Below are 20,295 nucleotides of genomic sequence, written 5' to 3' on the forward strand. Positions count from 1 at the left end.
GTGCTGTGAGGTTGGAGGGACAGAGCTGGGTGTTGCAGGTAGGAAAGTGAACTGAGGCAGGGTCTACATCTGAACCCAGCTCCCCTTTGGTTGCATTCTGATTCTTTCTGTTCTTTAGTTTCAGCAGACTCTCGAATAGAGGGAACAATGAGCAAGTAAAATGATGCCCTGCGTTTACTTGTTCATTACTTAAAAATGAGTCCAGTCCAACTCAGCCACAGAGGAGACCTTGACTGTTGTTTTTCAACATCTGGTTTAAAGGAGGTGATAGCATTCTGAATGGCCAACCCTGCAGCCAAACAAAGCAGAAATGTGAATGAGCTATGTTGTGAGGATAAGGATTTTTCAGCAGAAAACAGAGGATTTTGAAACTATACCTCCCACTTGCAATTTCTTGATGTGAGTCTAGAAAGGTTCGATCAATAAAATTTGATTCTTTCCTTGAAATTTGAATAATTGCCTACAGCCTGGTGAATTTAACATTTTAAAAATTAATTACTTCTTTATAGAAGGGTTGAGTTTTGCTGACTTTCTTTGTAATAGAGTGTGAGGTTCCTTGTTTGTTTTTTAAACCTGTGGGCAATAATGGTTACTCACTGAAATGCCTCCCAGTCTTAGTTTCTTATGACCTGGGATATTAGAATAGAGTGGCAGTCAGAAATATGAAAAACCTGAGAATCTGGGTAGTTAACAAGGTCCCTGAGTGGTTCTGAAACGTTCTTTGAGAATCATGGACCCATGCACCAGAAAGGCCCACATTTGAATCCTGATGCCTCTTGCTCCCTGACAAGGGCACTCAGATGGTCTCTTTTAGGGAAGTGACATGGAAATGCCCCGTGCGTGTTGATGGGTTTTCTAGCCATGAGGCCTCATCACAGAGAAAATAAGGGAATTCAGATCCAGCATATCTGGATCCTACTGCCAAGTCCAGTAGGAGAATTCTTCAGCGTTCTTAATTGTGACATTTTAACAAACTGTTCTGTTCCCCTATTTTAATGCAGTTGGAGTCCAGGCTGCTTTTGTCTCTTTGTTTTGTTAAGGGAAATGCAGGCACTTGTTTCTCCTCCTTTTCTTTTAACTTGGATTCCCATAATGCACCTATTTATAGTCTGAAGACGCAAGAAATGGAACTAGGACAAACTTGTGCTTTCACGGCCTGCCATGCAGACCCAGACAGGGACACGTCAGGTCTGCGGATGTGAGCCAGCAACTTCTTTGTCTCTCTGAGCATAGGCTTTTTATCATCTGCGGTCCCATCTAAATAGCTTTCTTAAAGGATAAAGTATATTATCAGGGCCTAAGAAGCAACTTGTAATTATGGGCTCTTCAATGGACTCATGTACTATTTAAAAGCACCAAACGAAAAAGAAATATGTGAGGTTTCTGCTTCTTAAGCTGGACCTTGAAGCCCTGAATGAACTTAACTTTTAATGTAACAGTCTCTTATTTTTTCTTCACTTTTACAATTACACAAGTAATATGTGCCATAACATAACGCAATTCAAAAATGTTTTAAACAGGTGGGAGGAATCTCTTCACTTACACATACTGAAGTGAGGTGTGTTGGCTTTAGGAATGGCCAGATCAAGGAACTCCAACAGGGTGGTCTCAACTGCTGTCATTTCTCTATCTCTTGGCAATGCCTCATTTTTCCCTCCTCAGTGGTGTTTCTCCCTGTGTTAGAGAGGATAGCTATTGGCAGGCCTGGATTTACCGCCAGATTGGTGACAGAACGATACCCACCCCCACCTCCCAATGTCATTGTCATCGCCTGAACCTAAAATATGTTCCCTGACATAGCAAAGGAGAGTTAAGATTGCAGATGGAATTAAAATTCAACTAACCTAAAACTATGGATGTTATCCTGGATTCTCCAGGTGGGCCCAAAGGAATCGCAAGGGTTCTTAAAGGTAAAAGATGTAGGTAGAAGAATTAGAGTCAGAGAAGGAGATATGATAGTGGTAGCAAGGTTGGAAAGATGTAATATGAGAAAGATTTGAACTTCTGTTGCTGGTTTTGAAGATGGAGGAATGAGACCAGGAGCCAAGGAAGTGAGGGCCTGTAGATCGAGCTAGCTGGGAAAGGATATGGATTCTCCTGTAGAGGCTCCAGAAGGGAACACAACCTCACTGCTATCTTGAGACGTGAATCATATTTCTCACCTACAGGATGATGAGATAATAACTTTGTGTTCTATTAGGCCTCAAAGCTTGTAGTAGTTCGTTGTTCCAGAAGCCATAGAAAACAGGCAAGAGACTTTTTCCTCCTCAAAATTCGAATTTTTAAAAATCTTTGGAAGACTTCTAATTAGCCAGCTTGGTTTTCACCCCAATCTCCATCCCATCACTGGTTAGCACAATAGGATGCTGTGATTGTCCAGATCAGGATACTCTTTATGGCACAGAAAGGGGATTAAGAGACTGATTGGCAGTCCCCCTTCTCAGAATCACATAACTGATATAGGAACAGAGAAATTCCCCAAAAGGAGAATTATATGGGTTTGTTGTTTATAATTTGCTTTTTTTTAAATGAATGAATGACATGCATTTTGTTCTATAATCTGCTTAATTATCTTTGCAACATATTTAGGAGATATTTCCATCTCAATTCATGTAGGCCCTGCTTTGTTCTTTTTAGTAACTGCATGTTATTCCATTGGGGAGATGAACCAAATTTATTTAACCAAGCCTCCTATTGATGGACACTTAGATGTTTCCAATCTTTGCTTACAAAGAAGACTTTGTAAGGACACTCTGTGAGAACACTGCGTCCTTTCATATTCTCTATGCATGTTATAGGACCTTTATGGGGTTTTTTGCTTTTGCTCAACTTTGGTAATATGATGGAGAAGAGAACAAGGACAAATACAGGTCAAATAGTGCCCACCACAAATATGTCTAAGTCCTAACCCCCAGTACTTGTGAATGTGCCCTTATTTGGAAATATAATCTTTGCTGATGTAATTAAATGCCTTGAGATGAGATCATTCTGGATTTAGGGAGGGCCCTCAATCCAATGACGAGTATCCTTATAAAATAAAGGAAAGAACAGAGACACAGAGAAAGACCATGTGAAGATACAGGCAGAGATTCGAATGATGCCTCTACTAATCAAGGAATGCTAAGACTTTCTGGCAGCCACCAGAAGCTAGGGGAGGGAGATGGATTAGATTCTCCCTTAGAACCTCTAGAAGGAACCAGTCCTACTGATACTTTAGGTATGCTGGAAACTGCTGATTTCTGATTTTTGGCCTCCAGAATTGTGACAGAGTAAATTTCAGTTGCTCTAAGCCACCCCGTTTATGGCAAATTGTTGTGGCAGCCCTAGGAAACTAATGCATAGATGTTGAAGGCAACTGATTCTCCTGTACACCTTCATTTGGCCTGTGACCAACTCCCAATCACCTGGGAAGACAGAGACAAGGCAAGTCTGATCATATAGGGCTGTAGAGCATACAGGAGTCGTCTTAATTTCTGTTTCTTGTGAATGTGCTTTGTGATTTTCATTTTCTAGTGCCATTTTGTCTAAACAAATGAAAAAAATTGTTTATACTTCAGAGTCTGCTCTCAATGGATGTCTGGAAGGGAGGCAGATCCAGTGTAATAATACAAGAGGCAAAGCAAAGTGAAGGCTAAGGCAGAATATTTCTCCCCAGTGATCCACAGCATCAAAAACCTTCAGTGGTTGTGCATAGGAGGAATGAGTAAATGAAGCAAGGAGAGGAGGAGGGGAGGAAGGAAAGGAGGAGGGCAGGGAGAGAGCGAGAAAAAAGGGACAGATCAAATAGACCAGGATTATGACGAGTGAGGAACGTTTGAGTGCCCCATAGGGCATCTTGCAAAAATGAATCCCTTTATAGTTAATTCATAAACATGACTGAAAATGCTCCTCATGTGCTTGGTATCCACTACAGTGATGCAAGCTAGCCAGCCCACCTCTCCTGCTCCAGGTCAGATATCAGAAATGCGGTGAGCAGTATTCCAAGCAGAGAGCTAGGAATCTGTTGCTTTTTGATTAGTAAAGCACCCCTTGCCAAAAAAAAAAAAAAAAAAAAAAATAGGCAATAAGGCTATGTGCCTGCAGATATGATCAAAGCACATAGGTATGTTTACTGCCTTGCACTTTTTCTTCTCTGCCTTCTGACCTGTGTGAATTCAGGGCCCGGAAGCTTACACTTGGTAATTGGCAGCCGTATTTTAACTGCAGGTCTGTATGTTTTGATGAGGGGAAAAAAAAAAAGAAAGATGTTGAGACGCCTGTCTACAGGATGGGCAGGGTATCACTGCACACCTTTAAACCTACTGAAAGGGACAAAGTAAGTCAGAGGAAAGTCATGGAAAATGGAGCAACTCTAAAAAAATTCTACATCTTATACCTACTGAAGTGTACCTACTTTGGCTTTCAATTCCCAGTGCATAAATGGCCTTGGCTCCGCCACTCCCACTTCTGGATTTCCCTCCACTAATCAAGGTTTATTGGGAATACCACACCCCCCCCTTTCGAACCTGGAAAGAACTTCAAGGGAACAGCTCATACATCTTCCTAGTTGGAATAATTAATATATATTGTAGGAGCAAGCCATTTGGAACCAGTAATTAAGTGAAGTAAACCAGTGTGTTCACAAGAACTGGATCAACCAGGTTCCAGATAAGCCTTTTTACTTTTCTTTTCTTTCTTTCTTTTCTTTCTCCCCCCCCCCCTTCAGCATTTTCCCTGAGTTCCTGATGAATAACTTGCTCTTAGGATGCCTGAGACTTGCTCTTTGGATAGCCTCTGATGTGCTCGTTTTCTCAGTGCATTTAAATTTGATCACAGGGCAGGGGCTGGCTGGCCTCTATGGCATCCCCCAAGAATGTGAGTCTGTGATGTACGTTTAATGTTCTCCCTCTGTTACAGAGATAAATGTCATTGGTAATTCTGATTGGCAGGCCTGATGTTTAAGGCTTGTGAAATTATGTGAGTCCCAGGGTCACCGGAATGGTTCTTCATTCAAATATTTACAAAGAATCATTAAGTGGATTAATGATGTTGGGTTCTAGAAGCAATATGGTTATGTAAAAATTTTGAACAGCTTTCCCTTCCTCCATTTCTACTAATTTTGTCATTCTCTGTTTTCTCCTTCTCTTCTTAATTTGTGATTTTTGCTTTTAGCCCTCAAAATTCTTACGAGCTTATTATGATATTTGCTTGCAACTGAATGTCTCATTTGGCCCCTCTCGTTACTACGCCTCTGTTGATTTCCTCTCCTTAGTATCCAGAGGCCCCCTCATGCTTCCCAGATTAAATCTTCCACTCTCATCATTGTCCTCCTTACTTTGTTTAATTAGATAACTTCAGAGACAGCTTTGAAGATCCTAGGTATTGCCCCAGTGCTAAATGGGACAGTTATAGTTATTATCTGGAAGACTGGTATCAGTATGGTCAGCTTCTCTCTTCTTTTCCCTGTCCAAGTCATCTGGGTATGAATAATGAAAACAGTCTTTTCTTAAATGGAAAAATTATAAGATAGTGGAATTCTTTTCCCTAAGTTGCCCGTTAGTGGAAATGGGAGGCATATCTGTGTGCTTTGGGCCTGGGTAAAGGAACAGGGAAGGTTAAGCCGTGATAATATGTATTGTGAATGATTAACATCTTTGATTTTTTTTAAATGAATTTTGTTTTTATTAATAGCCAACAGAAACTTGTTGCAGAGAATTTGGATAATTCAGAAAAGCACACCAATGAAAAGACATACCATATGTGTTTGCACCTTACAAATTTTGTATGTACGTGTGTGTATGTGTATATTATATTGATATTAATTTATTTTTATCAACCTGAGTGTGTTTTCTAACTTACATCTTAAGCTAAATGCATTGTGGATATTTAAAATAATTTTTTTACATCAACATGATCATAGAGTCCCCCTTTATACAAATTTAGCTAATCCCCTATGAACAAGTATTTGGGTTCCAATCAACAATTAATCCAACAATTAATTGTACTAGGATCAACAATGCTGCAATCAAACATCCTTTATGCATAGCCATGATAGGTCTTTTTTTTTTTTAAGAATTTATGTATTTATTTGAGAGAGAGAGAGAGCACAGGAGAGGGGAAGGTCAAAGAGAGAAGCAGACTCCCCACTGAGCACGGAGCCCAATGCAGGACTAGATCCTGGGATTCCATGACCTGAGCCAAAGGCAGTTGCTCCAACCAACTGAGCCACCCAGGATCCCAGTTCTTTTCTAAATAATTATTTTTTTTCAACAAAAATTTCTGAAGTTAGATTTGCTGTTTAAAAACATGAAATTTTTATGAGCATTAGGTATACAGAAAAGCACCTGCCCAAAATTGAACTAACTCATGCCGTTGTCTTGGTTTGGGTTAGAACATTCCAAGTTGAAGATGCTCTTTCCCGGTCTTTGCTCAGCTTGGACGGCAAACACCAGATTAGTCTTTTTTTCTGGCTACATATATTTGGGAAATGTCAAAGACCATGACCTTTCCTCCCTTCTTAAACTCCCTTCTAGCACTCAGTTTTGCAGTTTAATATGTCAGAGCAGAGTTCCAATAACTATGATTAGTCTGCATCTAACTTAGTTCTATTGATCTTCCCTCAATTTTTTTCTTTCTTTTTTTAATATCAGTTTTGTATACATTTACCTTTCCAAGTGTTGTTAGAAAACAACTTTTTTCTTGTTTTACAGGTGGTTCATGTTTTCATTAAAATCCTTAATGTATTCAAATATTCCTTTTTACCTAACAATATAATATATATTCATGAAACCTTTGAATAGTATTGTCTGTGGGATGTCATTTAGCCTTCCTTGATAAATCTGTTTATAAGAGCAAGACCTATTTGTTCAGGGAAGTTAACATTCTGACTCAAAGGGAAAATGGTCTCAGAATGATCTACCTACCTGTAACTAGACAGATTTCTAAAGTAGAATTCTGACATCTCTAGACCCAGATGTTTTATAGACCAAACAATGGACTGGGTGAGCTCATCTCCATAAACAAAGAACTCTAACAGACATGAGGACAGTATGGCATAAGGTGTATAAGCACAAAAAGACAGCTTTAGAACCAGTCTTACCTCAAAGTTCCAGTTTCCTTTTCTTTGTAATGGAGAGACACTAATATTTATTTGGAGAATTACTATGTTGGTTAAATGAGCTAATATACTTTCCAAGTGCTTTATAAGGTGCTTGGCACATAAAATTACATCTCAATGTATGATCATGGAGGAAAAGATATTTTAAGAAACAGAGAAAATCCTAAGTTAACCCTACATTAAGTGAATTTGTACTAGAAATGCATAAAAGGGATATAAGAACTGATTCTCCTAATATAGAAACTGAGGATATAATAATCCCCTTTTTTACTATAAAGAGTGCTATAAAGAATCTAGAAGCTTCCTAAACTTAATTTTAACTGATTAACAGCAGAACTTCTTTACTTCTTATAGAACCATGTCTCCCTCAATATGAGAATCTGATAGAGCTTTGAATTCTCATAGAAATATGCACAGTCACGTGCCTGGGTGGCTCAGTTGGTTAAGCGACTGCCTTCGGCTCAGGTAATGATCCCAGAGTCCCGGGATCGAGTCCCACAAAGGGCTCCCAGCTCCATGGGGAGTCTGCTTCTCCCTCTGCCCCTCGCCCCTCTCATGCTCTCTCTCACTCTCTCTCTCAAATAAATAAATAAAATCAATTTTTAAAAAAGAAAGAAAAGAAATATGCACATTCATGTCACCTTTTGTAATCTAGGACACCAACCTGAACCAGGTGAACGCTGCCCCCAAACATAGAGGTTCTGGGCCGTACTTTGATTTATCTGAACAAAGTCAGAAAGGAGAGGTTATCGGAGCTGCAGATGGGTATACCTGACTTCTGAGCTGGAGATTCTAATCACTCCCATATGCTGGATACATTTTATGCCCTTGAGCACTCATAACACAGAAAGGAAGACAAATCAGGAAATAAATAAGCACTGCCTGGTGTGGCAAATAGGACAATAAATGCATGTACTGAATGGAGTGTTTTCATGGGAGTGGGGTACAAACATCACAAAAACAACTCCTACTTCCTCTGATTTCACATATACAGCAGTGATCTCAGGGTCTTTCAGAATCTTGGGAGATTCAATGGGACCACGTAGCATACATTGTTTCAAACTTGAAGTCTCAAATTAGAGGAAACTCACAGAATCATGTTCTGTCTCTCTAAGTCCATCCCCCTTCTCTACAGGAGATACATGGAGCAGGGGAGCAGGGGTGAATGGAAGCTTAGCAGAAAGCATGGCAAGTGTGAGCTCGTCAGTAATATACTAAAAATTCTATGATTCCCCCACCAAACCTGGAAATCTCTGAATTCTTGATTCCAAATATCCAGAGGAGGGAATGGACACACTTCACCTTGCACTACACAGCCTTGTTTATGGAGGGCTCTAATAGTGTTCCAGCCCTGCTTATCCACCAAAGGGTTCTAACTTGTATGTCATCCTCGCACAGGGGCCACGCTAATCTTCTCTGTATGCTTCTTATTTTAGTATATGTGCTGCTGAACCAAGCACAAAGGGTTCTAACTTGGACAGACAAGAAAGAAAGGGTGCAAAGGAAATGATCTGACCGTTCAGCTACACTCAAGTTATACGGGAGCAAAATTAGGGTGATTTCTCCTGCTTCCAAGGGCATTGCTAACTCCATTAACTTAAGACCATTGCTGCTTAGTATTTTCCCTTACACACCTAAATTCCAATCATTGCCTTAGCACCCATCAGCCTTGGGCAAATTACAGAATAAGCTAACATGTACTGAATGCCGACTGTGTATATGGTAGTGTCCTTAGTGTTTTACATCTGTGAACTTGGCCTACTCTCTCAACATTGTAAAGAAGAAACAATAGTAACGTCATTAGATGTTACTCAGTCCCACACAGCAAGTGCGTGGAGCTGGAAGTAGAGTCCAGGCTATTAGTCCCAAAGCTCATTGCCACATGCACAAGCCATGGTGTCTCCAGAACAACAGGTCAGTTTCAACGTTTATAAAAATGGAATGGTGCTGACCATTCTTCAAGGCAGTAGTAGGATTGAATAAGATTGACTTTGGCAATCAAATAGTATCCGATAATAAGGTCCCTGCCCATGAAGGGCATCTTTTTGGAAGAATCCACAGGTGTAGAAGTCAGGCTGGCTACAGAGTGCCTTGTCACACACCACTGACCATGGCAAGTGAATCCACAATATTTTTATTTATTCTCTTGTTTTCATTCTGCCTTCTGTTCTCTTCTACACTACTTGCAAGTGTCTGTTTAAGTAGGTTAAAAGGATGGCACTTCATTTTCTGGCAGTCTTCATTTCTGACTATTTGGATCATTTTTAGTCAACAAATGAGTTGGCTTTCCTAAAACTGCCTGGGTTGACATTTTTCATTTGAATTGTCATATGTTCTTCCAAAGGTGAGTGATCAGAAGCTATTGTCTGCAAGTCAACAACACACTCAGAGGCAGAGAGCCAATACAGTTTTGTTTGTTGCTTTAATTACCATGTGTGCACTTAGGTTTTTTGGATTGCTCTTGTTCTTGTTGAAAGGAATTGAGTGCACATTAAGTAACTCTTCCATAAACATTGTTTGAGCCCTGCACAATGGAAGGCTATCCCAGAGCAACGAGCAAGGGACTACCAGATAAATCAAAACTGAGGTTAGATCCTAGCAAGGGGCAGGTAGTAGCAGAAAGATAGCAGGCTGAGAAAGATACATAAGACAAAGAGCTACAACCCATTAGAAAGGTGAAGGTAATGGGCTGTGGTGGCTTAGAGAGGAGAGAGATTGCTTCCATCATGAATGATCATGGAGGGCTTTCGAAAGGTGGTGGCAATTGAACAGGACATAGAGAATGTGGACTATGATATGGCAAACCATAAAGGTTGAAGGACATCCCAGCTCTGCAGAATCTATCTGGAGAGTAGCATATGATTATAGAGATTTTAAGAATAAGGTTAATTTTTATAAAGAAAAAGTGATCTCAGTTGCTGAGGAAACAAATAGGGAATTACTGAAATTAACAGCTCTGAATTCATTTCTTACCTTTCTTCTCTGGCTCATAATTCCTCCAATATACTACTGCCTCAGGGCCATTCCTTACTTGCCATTCCTTCTGATCTGAACACTTTTCCTAGATTTTTGCTTGGCTAGTTCTGTTTTGTCTTTCACATTTCTAACCCCTCTTAGAGAAAGCCTGACCTCTGTGATGAGGTTGCCCTCCCTCACCACCTCATTCATGCAACCCCCCATCTACCCACACACATACACCTCCTCAGCAGTCACTTATTATGCCACCATCCTCGTCTGTTTCATAACACTTTCCATACTGTCTTGTTTAATACACTATGCCTCGCACAGAGAATCTCAACTCCACTATATTCCTATATATTCCTAAACCATGTATCTACATCACCTCTAAATACTAGTTGTCATGCAATCCCACACAGCTGAAACTCTTGATTTTTCTTTCTAAAAAAATGGTTGTGAAAATGCTTACTTTCCTAGAAAGCAGTTCTCCAGTTCTCAGCCTGGCAACATTAGAATCACTTTGGAGCTTTTGAAACCCCAGATAATTGAGCCTTAGCCGAAAATAATTAAGCCACAATCTCTGCAGGTGTGGCCAAGTCAATATATTGCCATGTCAATATGTTGCTCCCTAACTGGTTCTTGTGGACAATCCCAATTGAGAACCTAGAAAGAGAATGCAAGAGCAGGCACCTTCACTGCTGATAGTTCCCTTCCCTGCCTGCTCTGGCTGGAGGTGGGTAGCAGGATCAGGTTCACCAGATTAGCCAGGTCCCACACAAAGCTATACAATCTGGACAGCAGAAGCATGATACACTTTCTTCATTCCACAAAGGGTTAAGGCATGTCTGCCATGTGTCAGGCACCGTCCCAAAAGTGTTCAGAGTTGAGCAAACTAGACAGAATGGTTGGCATTCTACCCTTTAGGTACCATGAGATGCTAACCTTCTCTTTGAGACAACATGGGTTTGGTCATGAAGCAAGTAGGGTGTTCTAACTAGAAGTCCTAAGGAGTCTTTCCTCAGATCTTCACTTAACCAATAATGTTTCTTCCTAGAGTTCAATAGCATGTTCCAGAAGTGCCATTCCTTTCACAATTTGATTCAGACTCATTGCCAGCACTTGTTTCTCCAGAGGCAATCAAGAAATCCTTCTCAAAGAAGGACAAGTTTGACAGGACCTTGGAAAAAATGGGTGGTTTCAGCCAGCAGAAATGGGGGCCAGGTATTCCAGAGAGAGGGGACAACTGGAGTAAATCCAGGCAGAATGGTAGCAGCAAATAAATTGGGGAAATGAGATCCCAGAGCATTATGAAAAAAAATCTATGGGCTTTACTGGAAAATTCATGTAGCCCTTTCTATTTGCCTGCTTTCATTTATTGTGTCCATGCCCTCACAGAGAAGAGCTTCTGGAAGGTATTTCTTCTTTCAAACAGCCAATCTCAAATCCTTTTTCTTTCTATAACAAAAATATCTGGAAAACCCCACCCTGTCATTTCCACTGTAAGCAGGCAGACAGCAACCAATTGCTGCCCTAGATTTGCATGAAGAGGATGAGTGACCTTGATTAAAAACTTGAGAGGGACAGTTGGGTGGCTCATCAGTTGAGCAACTGCCTTCAGCTCAGGCCATGATCCTAGAGTCCCGAGATCAAGCCCCCAGATCAGGCTCTCTGCTCAATGGGGAGTCTGCTTCTCCCTCTGCCCCTCACCCTGCTTATGTTCTCTCTCTCTCTCTCAAATAAATAAATAAAATAAATAAATAAATAAATAATACACAAAAAAAACAAAATAAATAAATAATAAATAAATAAATAAATAATAATAATAAATAAATAAATAAATAAATAATACACCAAAAAAAAACAAAAACAAAAACAAAAACAAAAAAAAAAAAACCCTCCAGAGAATGGTGACATTGCTTGCCAGAGTCCTGAGCAGCACTGTGGATAGAGACCTGCTCTCCATCGGCACCAAAAATCCAAATAAATCTACCCTCAGAGCTATCAAGAGCCCAGCAAAAGCAAAAAGGCTCTTGACGCAGCCCTTCACCTCAAGAGCAAAAGTATCCTTGAAAAGAGATTTCCCCTGATGGCCAAGTGCACAAGCCTTCCTGCTGCTTCTTCCCAGCAACCTCCTGATGGGTAATTAATGTTCTTTGCATGGTGGTATCCTGCTACTTTGTAGTATTGTGCCCCCCATGTGTGAAGCTCATGACCTCAGTGTCCATTTTTAAAAGTTAATATGATTTAATGTGGCACTCTAGCCTCCCAATGTGCTTCCAAGTTAACATCCTACTTAATTTTATCGAGGGTCTTTGTCTTGAGTTACAGCCTGGAAGAGAAGATTCTAGGGAGGACTTTATGATATTAAATAATGCATAGACAAATGAACCATCCTTCCCAGTGGTTCAGAAGCTCTTGCTGGTCCCTAGCTCCCTTCCCACATGCTAATATCTGATTTTGATTTTGAGAAAACTTGGAAGCTAACAGCAGGAGAGAAATATCCTCTCTCCCTAACCTCCTTCCTCTCTCTCTCACAGTCTCCCTCTTCATCTCCCTTTGTCATTAACATCTCATTTTAAACCAAAGTGTGTTTCACAGAATGTTAATGGCTGTTACACAACCACAATATGGAGCCACATAAACTTTGGGGAAAACTGAGTTAAATAGTTAAGTAGGTATATTTATTGAGGTCAAGTAATAAAGCCTTTAATGGTGACTCTGCATAATTAATATTCAAGAAGGCTGTGTAATTTGTAGCATTTCCCAAATTTAGTGTTTCCATGGAACCCTGTTTGAGGTAGTGTCTGGAGAGACCTGAGTTCATCAACTAGTGTTGAAATAGCAAAAAAAAGTCTGTCTCTGTGACAGATGCTCAGATGTTCCCCAGAAATTGCAACTCTCAGGGAAGTTACGATTGTTGACTGAAAAACCACTATGTAGGTCAAGTCACAGGAGTTGTGTTCCAGTGGAGAAGAGGTAGGAGGTCTCCCCACAATTTCCAGTCCACCTTCTCTCTAATTTTTTCATTTATATAATGGAAAGTAGTAATACCTACCTCTCAGAATTGTTAATAGAATTGTTCAGATGAATAATTTGGAATAATGTAAGTAAAAATGCTCAGTAATACCGCAAAAGGGAAGCATGTATTCAATTAAGGTAGCTGGTATCCACAGGTCCTCTAGGGGAGTCCTTCTCAAATTTTGCCATGCAAATAATCTCACTGGAATTTGTTACAATGAAGATTCCAATTCAGAGGTCTGGGATGGGGACAGAGATCCTGTGATCTGATGCTCCTAGTTTGAGGACCATAATTTGAGAAGCAAGACTTTCAGAGGTATAAAAGGAGTCAAACAGAGTCTCCACTTTTAAAATTATAATATAGAGAGAACTTAGACATTCAATGACCTAGTTCAGCAGCAAACAGAGGCTGGTACAAAGAAACCAATTGGGAGGACAAGGTTATTCTCACACACTAATTCACACTTGCTTTAGAGGAGAGTCAAAGCTGACTTTGGATGATGAGCAGGCCAGGAACCCTGGGTCCTGGCTGTGCCAGAAAGGAAACACATTTGTGGAGGTAGGAAAGCATATGGTTAACTTAGGACATGTGCATAGTTCTAGGGAACCTTACATCTAATGGTGAAGAGGAGGAGACAGGTGTATAGGGGTCCGGGAAACTGCACATCTGTGTCACAGGGGTCAACAGAGCACAGGATATGAGAGAAGCAAATGTATTAGTTTCCCAGAGCTGCTCTAACAAAATCCCACAAACTGAGTGGATTCAAGCAACAGACATTTATCTTACAGTACTAGAGTCTTAGATGTCTGAAGTCCAAGTGTCAGCAGGAAATGCTCCCTCTGAAAACTGCAGGGGAATCATTCCTTGCCTCTTCCTAGTTTCTGGTGGTTGCTGGAAGTCTTTAGCATTCCTTGGCTTGCAGCTGCTTCTCTCCAGCCTCTGCTGCCCTCATCCTGCAGTATTCTCTTTGTGTCTCTGTTTTCATGTGGCTATCTTCTTACTTGGACAACACCCATGTTGGATTAGGGACCCACCCTATTCCAGGATGACCTCCTCTTAACTAGTTTCCAAATAAGGTCACATTCTGAAGTACTGGTGTTTAGGACTTCAACATATATATTTTTGGAGGACACAATCCAACCCATAATAGCATCCCTATGGACTCATTGGGCCCAAGTCTCCCCTGCCCTATCAGAAAAACTTCAAAGGTCGCCTTTGCCCCAGTCAGCACTGGGAACAAATGAAGGGTCAGAGGTCTGAAGACCCTCTGCCTTTTCCATGTTCACCCTTTTCACATGTGATAAGCATCTTGAGGACGTTCTGAGGGATCACTGAACTAAGCAGAAGATTCGGGACCCTAATGTTGGGAAAATAGGGCAGCATTAGAATGAAGGCTTCCTAATGAAGCCTTCTCTCACTTTTCTGCTTATATCTATGAGAATGTTATGTCATTCCCAAGAAGTTTCTGGGAATATGAACCCCTCTAGGTTCCTCGCTAGTGTGTGCACACACAACACGGTTCAATAAAACAAGGTTTTATTTCTCCCCAGGTTGATAAGAAGCAGTGACCTCCTATTCTTTCTCTTTCCTTTTGCCTGATGAAAGACTAATGTAAGCACTGTCCAGAATGTGAATTTTGTAGGTGGGCGGAGGGGTCATTGGGCTACTTATTTGATCAAATTAAACCACTCTTTTGAAAAAACAGAACTTTAAAAAAAAATAAGTGGCTTTTCCTCTTTCAATTATATTCTCTCTAGCTGGGTAGATGAATTCATTGTCACCTAGGTACACAACATTTTGTGCTCCAAATAACACTGCTCCCTCACATCTTAGAGGTTACCAGCATGAAAGGAACATTTCACGCAAAACCTCTACAAGTATGGCCACGAGCAGTAATAAGTTTTTCAAGCCTGTTCTGTCAGACTGATTGTCCATCCTAGATGAATTCAGAGCACCCTTTCTCTGGTAAAATGAAGAAGAAATTCGCCTTCACTGTGTGGGCAGAAAAAAAAAAGAAGATGTGGACATAAAAGAATATGAAATGAGTATCTTTTTCAAGGCAGCTGAAAACAACTTGCAGGTTCTATCCTTGCTACTGTCTCCATTTAAAGAAAATAAGCCCAAGCAGCTCCTTGGAGCTGTTATTTAATTTTAAACCATATTTAAAGCCTGCTAAGAAACACAGTGGCCCCAATCTAGGCTATGGTCAGTTGCCATTTAGTCCCACTGACTAAAAAGATGCAAAGACCAGGCCCCCCAGGCCTATTAAGGCACAGACCAACAATGTCTGACTTCCTTATTTGCTCAGTCCTGTCCTAATCAATTTAGCACATTGCCCAAGAAGACATAAACCTCAGAAACTGTACTATGCCATGCTAAGAGAAAACATACTAACTTCTACAGGTCAGGCTTAATTTTGCAAACTCCATTTCATGGAGATAATTGGCCATGGGGCACTTACAGTAGGATTAGTTAGCTCGAAATTTCATCTCTTCCCCTGAAATCCCCAATCATTCCAGCCTGAATTAATCTTCCCCCCTTTGTGCTCCTAGAGCACTTGATCTGTACCTCAATTATAGCTCTTATCACAGTCTCTATGGCATTAATGTTATTTCTGTGGGCTTTATCTCCCCTAGTAGACTCCAGGCTGTCTAAGGAACAAGACTCTGTCGTAGTCATTTTGTATTTCTAGCATCTAGGACAGGGTTTGGCAGGTCTTCAATAGATATTGAAGTGGAAGAAGGATTTTGTGATTTTCTCTATCATTATCAAATGTCACTTTCTCCTATTCTACAAGGTCTTACTAAATCCTTTGAAAGAAAGTTCTGGAACACTTAAGAGATTTGGGGACTTAAAAAGAATAGGAGAATTTCAAGAAAATCTAAGGGTGAGCCTTTGGGGGAGATTAAAGAAGTCAACAAATACATATGGAAAACTCACTTGTAGAGCCCTGCTTCTTTTGGAGGGTCTGGGAATGGGCAAGACTGGAGGCAGACTTCGTGTTACCAAGAATTCTTGAAATTGCAAGTAACAGAAACTGCCTTTGAGTAACGAAAGTGAAATCATTTATTGGAAGGACATAGAAAAGTTCACAAAAAGAAAGGAACACTCAGGAACTGGGCTTAGAAAATACCGGAAACCGGGCAGTTCAAGGCACATGTACAATGAAAATGAAGGCATGGCTTTCATTCATACATAGTTGAGTCCATGTGTTGCTATAGGCGTGATTCAATTCAGCCCTTCTTCTCATCCTTACATCATGTCATTCAAGGTCCAAAATCCAGAAAAACAATCTAGTTGGTTTAAGATGAGTCATACACTTAACTCTTGGCTTGAGAATATCCCTTCTGTAGAAGAAGGACAATCCCCCAAAAGATGTGATTCCCTGAAAGGAAATCAAGGTCCTGTTAGGAAAAGAAGGAAAAATGAGTGCTTGACAACCAAAATGAGGCTCATGTCCACTACGGTCTTCTCTTGGAAAATATCCACATTAGAAAACTACTTTAAGGAACAACACTATATTATAAGTAGTGTGGAAGATGAGACACTAGAAAACTTTTATTTGTCAGTAAATTAGAGCTGAAATTCAAATACAACACATTTGGACATGTGCTGTCAAATATTTTACCCACATGCATATCGCCGATGTATCTTAGGAGTTTGTTTTACCTTGCTAAATTGCTTAGAGAGCCATCTTTTTAATAGAAAGAGGAAACGAACAACTTTGGAAGAAGTCACCAAATAATGACTAAATCAGAAATTTAGGTAACTGATTTTCTGTCAACCCTTTTTTCTACTTTTTGATATGAGTATAGAACCAAGTTACAGTTAGGAGGAGGAAAAATTAACAACCTTCACTCTAGGAATTACTTATTGTCCTTTTCCAGTTTTCACTTTAACACCTGAAAATTATATTTTGTCAACAGATACTTTTGAACATTTCCTACTAATATTAATGGCTAAAGCTTTTTTTTTTTTTTTTTTTAAAGTAGGTTCTGAGAGAATATGAAGAATCTCAGGGCTTTCCTTATTCTTCCAGTGCAGGTTACACCTAATAATGGTTTAGTAAGTTCTTCTGTGTATCAGATGCTCTACTAAAATCTTTACATGTGTTTCTCATTTGATATTTATAAGAACTCAATGAGAGTATACTCTTGGTAATAGGAAACTAGGAGTCAAAGAAATTATGTAACTTGCCCGAGGGTACAGAAACAGTAAATGGCAGACCTAAGGTAAAATACATAAAATGTTGATGTGGAAAATGAGAACGCTACATATACACTCACATACACAGTTACAGACATGGTTATTAACCTTAGAAATTCATTTTTGAAGCATTTGGATTACCTATCCTTACAAAACGTAGGTCCTTAATAAATGTACATTAAAGGCAGGAATGGATAATGTTATTCTAAAAATATAACTTCCAGGAAATTTGTATAGGTAGGGAAAAAGATCCATCAGCAAAAAAGAGCTTTTTAAATAGGATATGATGATCTGTTATTCCTTCTACTGGCTCTGAAAATGATTTTCAGTTATTAAATACAGAGGGGAAAATAATTGATTAAATTTTTTGACCCTTGGGTCTTTTTTTCCCTCTTAAATAGCTTATTAAATGCAGTAGTGGAATGCATTTCTCTGTTTGAAAAAATCAGAAGAAAATGTGGTGGGTATTAGCCTACAGGTAAACATATAGACCAATGGAATAGAATTGAGAGTACAGAAATCAGCCTTGACATATACATTCAATTGGTTTTCAACAAGGGTGCCAGTCATAGTAATGGAGAAAAATAATCTTTTTGACAAATGGTACAGGGACAACTGAATATCTGCATGCAGAAGAATGAAGTTGGACCCCTACCTCACACTGTAAAAATATTAACTCAAAACAGATCATAGACCATGTAAAATCTAAAACTATAAAACTCTTAGAAGAAACCATAGGAATAAATCTTTACGTACTTTTTAGTCAGGCAGTGGTTGCTTAGATATGACATCGACAACATAAGCAATTAAAAATAGATAAATTGGATTTCATCAAAATTTAAAAAAAACTGTTTTGAAGGACACTATTAAAAAAGTAGTTAAAATAAAATTTGAAAAACTTAGATATGTATAGTATCTGACAAAAGGTAGTAACTAATACCTCTTATTATATTTAATGAATTATATAAATGATCAGACTGAACAACATAGTCTTGATTCAATAGCATCATGATCTGATAAAGAATTGAATGATTTTTCTACTGTGATTCATAACTTGTTCAGGAAAAGTTCAACATTAGAGTCCCATAATTATTTTTTGAGTACTGGCATCCTCTTTGGCATTAATGTATGGCTCTTAGGTATGATTATTTTGTAAAATAAAAACATTTATTTAAAGCTTAAAAATAAATAAATAAAAGTGAAAAGCCAACCCACAGAATGGGAGAAAAATCTTCTAAATCACCTATTCAAAAAAGGACTGCATCCAGCATATATAAAGAACACACAAACACTCTCTCTCTCTCTCTCTCTCTCTGTGTGTGTGTGTGTGTGTATACACACACACAAAACTCTTTCTATATAAAGAACTCTAACAACAACATGAAGACATCTCAGTTTTAAAATGAGCAAAGGACTTAAATAAACATTTATCCAAAGACATACGGATAGCCAAAAAACACCTGGAAATATGCTTAAGATCACTAGTCATTAGGGAAATGCAAATCAAAACCACACTGAGCTATCACTTCAACTCCATTAGGATAGCTAAAATAAAAAAGACAAACAATAACAAATATTGACAATGATATGGGAAACTTGGCTCTCTCCTATATTTGCTGGTGGAACTGTTAATCATGCAATTCACTTTGGAAGACCATTTAGCCATTTCTCCAAATGTTAAACGTATGATTGTGTTAATGTTAAACCATATGATCCAGCAATTACACTCCAAGAAATGAAAACATACATACACACCAAAACCTATATACAAATGTTCCTAGCAGCTTTATTCATTATAGCTCAAAAGTGGAAACAGCCAACTTGGGGCATCTGGGTGACTCAGTGGGTTAAGCCTCTGCCTTCAGCTCAGGTCATGATCCCAGAGTCCTGGGATCTAGCCACACATGGGGCTCTCTGCTTGGCAGGAGCCTGCATCCTGCAGCCCCTCTCTCTGCCTGCTTCTCTGCCTACTTGTGATCTCTCTGTCATAAATAAATAAAATCTTTAAAAATAAATAAATAAAATAAAAATAAAATAAATAAATTAAATCAAATAAATATATAAATAAGTAAATATAAATAAATTAAATAAATAAAATAAAATAAAATATCTGAAAACAAAACAGTGGAAACAACCCAAATGTCCACCAACTGATAAATAGGTAAACCAAGAGGTATATCTGTATGATGAAATAGTATTCAGGAATATAGAAGGAGTGACATATTCAACAACATGAATGAATCTTGAAAACATTATGCTAAGTGAAACAAGCTGGTCACAAAATGCCACATATTGTATGATACCATTAATAACTATAATGTGCACATTCACAGAAATGAAGTAGACTGGTAGTTTCCAGCGGTAAGTATGGGTGGAATGGAGTGTGACTTCTAACCGATGTAAGACTTCTTCAGGGGATTGTCAAAACGTTCTGAAATTAGATAGTGGTGTACGTTGCTGTATGAATATACTAACCTCTGTAAATATGCTAAAAACCACTGAAATGTTTATTGAGGAAGGCAGGCAGGTTGGTTGGCTTAAAGACAGAAAACTAAAGAATATCTCCTGGCTGAAACATTCTATGAAGTCAGGACACTTTCTTATCATAGATAATGTCTTAGATTTAAATCTTAAATACTTCTGTGTGTTGAATTTAAACTGGGGAAGTCAAAGCTATAATGAATCAATATCTGTCTTCTTGATGTGAGATGCTAACTCCGTCCTTAGGATAAGCTGAGCTTCCTAAAAGAAACAGGTAGTGCTTGCCACATGGGATAATCTTGCACAATTAAAAGCTATAGTGCAGGATCCTAAGACATTTCACTGGAGTATGTAGCCTTGGTTGTCAGTAAACCCAAGATAGTTTAAGGATCGAATCAGGGTCTATTGTGGAGGGAAATGGAGCCTCTGGTGAATAAATTTAAACCAGATTACAGTCCTTCCAAAACAATTTATCTCCCTGCTCAACTACTTAAGCTTGCTGTGGTTTGAGACATCAGAATAAGATTAACATATG

The 20,295-nt window shown here is 39.1% G+C and overlaps 1 protein-coding gene and 1 pseudogene across 4 annotated transcripts in view; one reads left to right on the plus strand and one right to left on the minus strand.

The window, feature by feature from the left end:
* Nucleotides 1-20,295, plus strand: part of SYNPR (synaptoporin) — a 320,804-nt gene that overhangs the window by 222,167 nt on the left and 78,342 nt on the right. The gene's annotated exons all lie outside the window — the stretch shown is intronic.
* On the minus strand, nt 8,458-8,556 carry LOC131826211 (U6 spliceosomal RNA; annotated as a pseudogene).

This window comes from Mustela lutreola, chromosome 2 (genome assembly GCF_030435805.1).
Source record: "Mustela lutreola isolate mMusLut2 chromosome 2, mMusLut2.pri, whole genome shotgun sequence".
NCBI lineage: Eukaryota > Metazoa > Chordata > Mammalia > Carnivora > Mustelidae > Mustela > Mustela lutreola.